This window comes from Crocodylus porosus, unplaced genomic scaffold (genome assembly GCF_001723895.1).
Source record: "Crocodylus porosus isolate Cpor-Errol unplaced genomic scaffold, CroPor_comp1, whole genome shotgun sequence".
Classification (NCBI taxonomy): Eukaryota; Metazoa; Chordata; order Crocodylia; family Crocodylidae; genus Crocodylus; species Crocodylus porosus.
The window spans coordinates 27,625,928-27,633,966 of record NW_017728914.1 but is presented as its reverse complement, the minus strand read 5'-3'; the positions used below and the strand labels follow the sequence as shown (position 1 = coordinate 27,633,966).

At 42.2% G+C, this 8,039-nt stretch overlaps 1 protein-coding gene across 1 annotated transcript in view; it reads left to right on the top strand.

The window, feature by feature from the left end:
• LOC109309857 (follistatin-related protein 4-like) overlaps nt 1-8,039 on the top strand; it is a 277,145-nt gene that overhangs the window by 15,774 nt on the left and 253,332 nt on the right. The gene's annotated exons all lie outside the window — the stretch shown is intronic.

Genomic DNA, 8,039 nt, shown 5'->3' with positions numbered 1-8,039 from the left:
GGATGCTTATCTTGCTGGGATCCTATGACCCCAGCTGACTTCCTGCCCTTTGGGCAAGGGGCTGGACTCGATGATCTCCCGAGGTCCCTTGCAGCCCTAATGTCTATGAAATCTATGAAATCTTCATTTTCCCAACAGCATAATATTCTTGATTTGTTAAATATGTACCTAAATGTCATTTATGAGTGTGAAGCCTAGATTCTGCCCATTTTTACTGGTGCATACTGGGATGCAAGCCTTCCATTCTTCCTATGTGTTCCTGGTAAAGGGGCCAGCCAGGCTTGTAGCTCTTGCTCTATTTCTATTCCTCTGAGGATGCCTCGACCAGAGGGTAAGTACGTGAACTCCCCTCCATATTTTCTTGAGTCCTGGAGGGTGTCTAAATAGCCCAGTCTTAGTCTCAAGCAAATAAGTAGTGTCACTTCATGTTTATTTGGGGTGGTGCCCATGGTGGGCTTAGGTATGTTCCAGGCATTTGAGAAGAGATGGTCTCTGCCTAGAAGACCTTGCAGTTTATGAACAGACAAAGAGATGCAGAGAGATATTAAGAATAGGGCTGAAACAAATATGATTTGTCAAACCAGCCATAGAAATTACAGCCACATAACATGAGGTCTTGCCCTTTGGGAGGATTTTTCTTTTTTAATATGGGTAACTTCAACATTGTATTATTTAGATTTTTTGAATCGCGCTTTATCTTTAAAGGTAGCGTTTTAAGGGTTTATTAAATGACTATTCAAACATCTGTTAGTCATTTATAGATTTCAGGTTGATAGGTTGCTTATAACCATGTATAACACCTTCTTTTTACTTATGCTTAACTCAAATGTACTGTTGATGTCCAAGACTATATTATTATAACGGTGATCATAAACTATTTATAAACAGCTAATGAGTATACCCTACTTAAATATGAGGCCTCATCTTCCTAATGGCTCAAATCAAAACTCCTGAACTGACTTTCCAGAAAGTTTACATTTGTTTTTGCTCACTGTCATGTGGGCCCTTGTGTATTCCAACAGTGCACTAGACTTTTACCTGTGGTTATGTTCACCAATAGATTGAATTTTGTATTGGCTTTGTTTCTAAATAGTCTATTCAAGCCAACGCTGTACTCATTGTTTCATGTTTGAAAGAGGATGGAGCTAGGCTATTCTCAGTGATGGCAGATAACAGAACAAGAAGCAGTGGTCTTAAGTTACAGCAAGGGAAGTTTAGGTTAGCTATTAGGACGAATTTTCTCCCTAGGAGGGTAGTAAAACACTGGAACAAGTTACCTGGAGAGGTGGTGGAAACTCCATTCTTGAGGGTTTTCAAAACCCAGTTAGACAAAGCTTTGGCTGGGATGCTCTAGTTGGTGCTGGTTCTGGTTTGAACAGGGGGGTTGGACTAGATGACCTCCTGAGGTCCCTTCCAGCCCTCATTTTCTAGGTTTCTATGTAGTTAAGCAGATCCACACAGTTGTTTTATTCCACTGTGTCATTCCCTGAGTGCAGAAGAAAGCGTAGGCATATTATTGAAGAACTCACTTGTGCTAGGTACTGACATTACATTTTTCGTATAAGTGATCAGAAACTAGTCTATACTCATAACCAGGGATCCTGGTTTTCTCTGATTTAAAAAAAATAAAAATGGCAAATTCTCTGATTAAACCCCCCAAATCCATTCTTAAAATGAAAGAGCCCCCTACAGCCCTCCTGGCCCTGCTGGTGCCCTTCACTTCTCCCCACTGCCCCCTGGCTCTGCTGGCACCTCTCACTTCCCCTAACCCGCCACCCACAGCTCCTGCTCCCCCAGCCCTGCTGGAGGCCACAGCACACAGCTTAGCCCGACCCCCCACACATAGGTCCCCTCCTATCCCCTGGGACTGCATTCAGTGGTGGGGAGCTGGCCTCAAAGCCCCCTGCCCCTGGGACAAGGCGCCAGTGGCCCCATTCTCCTCTCCACCAGGGCTCTGCAGCTGCTCATTGCGGCCCCAAGCCCTAGGCACTGCCTGTCTGGGCAGCAGCCCCAGCCATGCTCAACTCCCTCCCTCTCTCCCTATAGGGGCCTCAGTCCCCCCCTGCAAACTTACCTGTGGAAGCTGCTCTCCAGGCTGCCTGGGGCCATGTGCATATGGTGCCCCCTGCCTGACCGCTCCCATCAGCTCCCTCTAGCCTGGAAGTCTGCCAGCCTGCAGAGGGCTTGTCACAAAACTGAAAAATCGGCGGGTTTCTCCAGTAAAAGGAGAAATCCGCGTTTGCCTCTAGTAAATGTTCATATCTGCGGTTTACTCCATTTTTCCACGGGAAGTGGAGAACCTGGGCCCCTGCTCGTAATGGAACAGAAGTTCAGCACAGGTAGACTGGCTTAAAAATGGGAGAATATTGTCTAAGATTTGTGCTCCTCCACCAAAGGGCAAATGTATGTTCTGTTCGCTGCTGATCTAAACTATGCCTCTTCCAGAAAACTGCAACCTAGATTGATTCCACCTCGGGCTTTTTGAATGTCAGTACCTAGCTATTAGGCCCTAGAACTGGATCACCACATTGCTAACAGTTATGATAATACCAGGGCATGATGATTACTTGTTCTATGTAGATCAGTAACTATCTTCCAAATCAAAATGTTAATTGTTTTTTAAATGCATGTTAGTTTTTTCCCGTGACACAAAACTGGGAAGTATGTGTGTATCTGCACTCTGTGGCCACTTAATGTTCAGATTAGCAGTCAGAATGAGTAGAAATGCTAAATAGCAGGTGACCAGTTGTATAATGAAGTTCTCCCAAGATGTAGAAGGCTAATCTTAAATTACATCAATATAAAAGATGATGTTTATATTTAACTTTTTATGCTGGTCTTTCTGTGTTTTTGTTTTTCAAAATACAGCTGTATTTTGAACTTGCTTTGGAGACTATCATGTGGGGATACTGATATGAGGCTGGAAAAACAAGTCTTTGTTTAAAAAAAAAATCATTTTGACCTTTCAAAGACATGGGAGGGAGGAAACATTTCCATCAACTGACACACCAAATGACATCTAAATCCCCACCAAAGAGTGATTGAATTAAGGCTACAAACAGATGTTGCATTTGTCCTGGGATAAAGTGCAGTTGTACAGATGTCCATATCTATTGTCCTGGGATAAATCCTAAAAAAAGGTTCACAGGATAAGAAGTGCTAACCATTTGTCCCAGGACATCACAAAGTGCATCTGAATAGTTATCCTGGGATTGCATCACTGAACGAATTGCAGAAAAACAGCAGTGCATTCAGTGACTCGCTCAATCCTGATTAGAAGGGTGATGTGTATATATCCTGGGATATTTCTGTTCCAGTACAAACACAGGCACAAATTACCAGGGGCAAATACATTGTCTGTTTCTAGCCTAAGTGCATAAAATACTGAGATCCTGAGTGTTTATGGAAATGGATAGGACCCACCATTTTCCAATGGTTGTGAACTAAGTGTGCTCAGCACCATGCAATATTAGCACCCACACAGATAATTATTATTTCAGGAATGAAGGCATTATGACTAGCAGGCTGTTCATTTCTTTCACTTAAAACATTTTGTTTTCTTAAAGGTATTTCTTACCCCATTCTTGTGTGTTGGGGCTGTAGACAGAAGATGTGCGCTGAACTTGTGGTCTCCTCCGTGTGTTAAAGCACATGTTCGTGTGTGTGCTTGCACATGTGCACACAAGCAGAGCTGTTACATGAATAAACACCGCCAAATACCAGTATTTTAACGGATAAATTATGTGTGAATGTTCATCTGATTTGCAAGAGTACTTGCATATTGTGAAAGCTACATGAATTCAAGCTGGAAACGCCAGCTTGAATTCACGTCTTTGCCATTTGTCATGGTCTTTTCAGCAAGTTTGCCATTACAACTGTTTGAAAATACCCCTGATTGTAAATGGTCCTTTTAGACTAGGCTGATTTAAACACAATTAAAACTTTTATTTTTTGCAGGAATATATTGGTTTTATGGGAAATTTATCAAGGATTCAATTTTGACTTTATCACTTTGACTTTTATGATTTTTACAAGTCATAAATAGAATATAAAATTTGAAAGGTCTCTCTTCTATTAAAAATTATACTGGAACATAATTAGGAGAAAAAAGGTCCTAATGAAGTATTTTAAAATTACCTTAAGAACACATTACAATAAAGTCAAAGTATTTTGTATTAGTTTTGTGAAAAATGGGGATGTGGCAAATACCAAATTTTGGAATTTACAAGCTCTGTTTGTCCAGTTAGGGACACTTTGAATAACTGACAAACAGTGCACAGCTGTACTTGTCCATCTTGCAAGAAGTAATTTTTCTGAGACTGTTTTGCCCATGCCACATGGGGACTCTACAAATCACAAAGTCTAGCAAAATCTGGATTAGGTTGCAAACAGTCAATTAAATATGTGGTTTGTGAATCAACTTTTGAGTTGATGACCACTTTCCAAGTAGCAGCACAAAGCGACAGTTAAATATGAGTACAAAGAATCAAGAGGAAGCCAAATTATTGAGTGGCCGTGTCTATGCGAGATGCTGACTGTGCAGTAGCATCGTGTGGCAGGAAGTGTAACGCAATGCTACCGCACAACACCTGTGCAGTTATTTAGTACTCATATAAACAAGTACTAAATGACTGCGCAGTAACAATTGTGCAGTCATCGCCTTGTGTAGACACAGCCAGTGTTGCTGGAGTCTGGCAGGTTAATCCTGTCTGGTATTGGAGGGCCGGTGAAAGTTAAAAATATCATGTGCTTTTTGAGGACCATGGTTGGGTCTTCATCTCTTAGATTATCTGTTATTCCCTTTGCAATAAAGGAACGGATGCATTTAGGGCTTGACAGTTACTGCAGAGAGGTTTTTAACCTAACTCTATCTGTGTACATAGCCACAGCTTGCAATACATCACAGCCCGCTCTGGATGGATCTGCAGGATAAAGTCAAGCTGTTTGTACATAGGTATACTATATGATATCAAATCAGTTTGTTGCTGGCTATCTGTGAACAAAAACAATACACTTTAAAAAAAAAAAAAGAGGTGTTTTTTTTTGTTTTTTTGTTTTTAAAAAAGGCTTTTTTACCTTGATTTTCTTGGGATGATTTGAAAAAGCTCTCAGGGTTTTACCACTTGGGTCACTCCAAAAGATGTCAAGCCCTTTCCAATACTGTTGCCATCATGCATTATGTTTCTATATTTACTGTTTTATACATGCATCTGACCTGTTGCCATCACCAGCTAGTATATGCATATGTCACTGTAAAGTGTGCGCTACTTAAAAGTGGTTTCTTCCCCACCCCCAATACCCCACTTTCAAGGAAATCTGATTCTCCATTCCAAAAGTACTCTTTTGGGTCCACTGGGGAGTACGCGGGAAGCCTCCCTCCTCTCCCCCCCGCCCCCCCAGCTCAGTGATCAGCTGCGGTGCTCCCCCAGACCCAGGAGGCACCAGTCACCAAGCCAGGGGAACATGGTGGGGGTGGGTCCCCCGGGACACTCCCCAGCAGACCTGGAAGTAGACCAGAAGTGATACTGGTCCACTTCTGGGTCTGCTGCCAAGTGTGCTGGGGAGTCCCCCTGGGGGACACTCCATGTGCCCCACCATTGCAGTATTCAGGAGCCGCCTGGTACCTAGAAGTATGTAGAAAAAACATTTAAAGTTGTGCCTATGTCTGAATCTCCGAATCAGTTTGGAGGGTTCCAATTCAATTCTCCTGATTCTATTTGGATTTGGAGATTCAGCTACTAAATCTCCACCAAATCGAATCAGGGACCAAAGCTTTGCACAGTCCTAATAATTATGATTCTCCCTATGCCTAAAGAAGGGTGTTTATGCCAGAAAGCTTGCAGAGAGCAATTTTTTCAATTACTTAGTTAGTCTAAGGAAAGAGATCACATTTACTCAAAGAACCTTGTCATACAGAGTATCCTGTGTCCCTTCCCAGCGTGGGTTGTAATAGTAACAATAATCACACTTTATGACTTTACATCTCTTAGCAAATCATAACATTGGTTAGATTAGTCCTTTGGAGGTTCAGCTTTACAGTTTGATAAGAGGTCTTGTGACTGATCCTTGTAGGATTATATTACATCAGTGGTGCTCAGCCTGTGACTGCCCGTTTGAATTAAACATTGACACTTGAGGGGGGTTCTGCAAAAAAAAATTGGGCTGCCCATCATGATGCCCTAATAAAATCAGAGGCCCCCTAGGGTATGATTTTCAAATCTTACAGGGGGCTTTTGTCTCTTATGGAGGGACTCATCCCCCCCCTCCCCCCCAAGCTCCCCTGTAATTTGAACCCTGGCGGTATCTAGACTGCAGCCTTGGGGATCAGTGGCAAATAGTTCAGTTTGGCATGCTCTCTTCCCTGCCCTGCACCGTGCCACTGAATCGCTCTACATCCCTCTCTGCTCCCTCTTGCTTGCCCTCCCTCCTCTCCACCACCCCAAAAAACAGGTGCTGCTTTGTCTCCCACCCCTATGGCAGGTGTTATTTACCATAGATAAGTAATTCTTCATCTCTCCCTCCCCTCCCTGGCTTCTGCCACTGGCAGACACCTCCTCCCTACCCCTTTCTCTCCCTCCTCCCAACCCCTTATCCAAGGGGAGTAGTGGCTATCACAAGCATCCAGCCCCCCCACTCTAAAAGGTTGAACGCCACTGCATGACATTGATTTTAGACTAAACAACGATTATGAATTTCTAACCCTAAACCATGTTTTTTTTATTTTAAGTTCAATTAACTTTCATTAAAAGAGAGAACAATGCATGCTGAAAGTCACCCTTGACAAATACAGCTGCTGTGTTGTATTAGTGAAATGGCATTTAAAATGATTTGCAAGCCAGAGTCATGCAAAGATTCTAGAAAAGGAACAAAAAATGTGAAAGGAATTCCCCACTTCAAAAATTTACGCTGCAATAAAATTAGATTCTTAGTTAAAGGGATTTGCAGTCATTAAATGATGCCCATGAAATAAGTCTTATTTATAACCATCTGCTTTATGGCTTCTGTAGAAAATTATTCTTCCTCAGGCTATACATCCAAGTATTTTAGTGTCACTTTTTGTCAAAATAGTTTGGTTCACTACCAGTATATTATGAGACCTCTTTGTGACTATGTTTTCTTTTAAAGAAGCAATAATAAATATGTGCAAGGAGGAGAAAGGGCTCTTTTGCTAGTGACATGGTTGAATACTTCACATCATAGTCTGATCCAAGTTGCACCACGTTTTGACTTCATGGAGTTCTTGAATTCAAATAATTTGGCTAAGCAACAGATACAGGACCTTTCACAATTCAAACTAGGCTTAGTGGTAGCATGCTGTAATGAAATGTAATGATCTATTTATATAATTAGTAACTGGCTATTGTATACAATTTATTTTACTGTAGATCTCCCATTGCTAATAAAATATCATTTAGTTCCATTTTATGGGGGGCGGGGAGGGAGAGGAGGGAAGCCACACACAGGTAAAGTGAGATTTGCCAGTTCACCAGTAGGCAAATATAAATTAAAAGATTAAGGTTGAGAGCTGGTTCCTCCATATTACTCCTTAGAGGATGGTGTCTAGAGTGTAAATTTATGTAGACATACAGCATCATGTTTAACCAGTTAGTGGTAAATTATAGCTTGAAATCTGGTATCATATTTGCCTGTAACACTTCTTCTACTCCTTTTCATCTGAATTTTTGTCATATATATAATGTTTGTATGCTCCGATAGATATTTTTATGATATATTAGATTAGTAGATATTAGGGGGTTGATACCGATAGCTGATTTTTAAGGAGGCATATCGGCTGGTACCGATCTGATTTCCAATACAGCTGTGTGCAGCTGGTAAGTCTGTTACGGTGGAAGGGGAGGGAGGAGGGAAGGGGCCTGGGGGGTGCAAATCATTTCCCCCCCATGGCAAGGGAGGTAGTAGGGCACAAGTAGGCACTACCCAGCTGGGGTGGAGTAGGGCAGGGTGTGGGATGGTGCCACGGCTCATTTGGGAGACATGGTGAGGGCAGCGGCTCCCACCATTGCATGCATCCTGGGAGG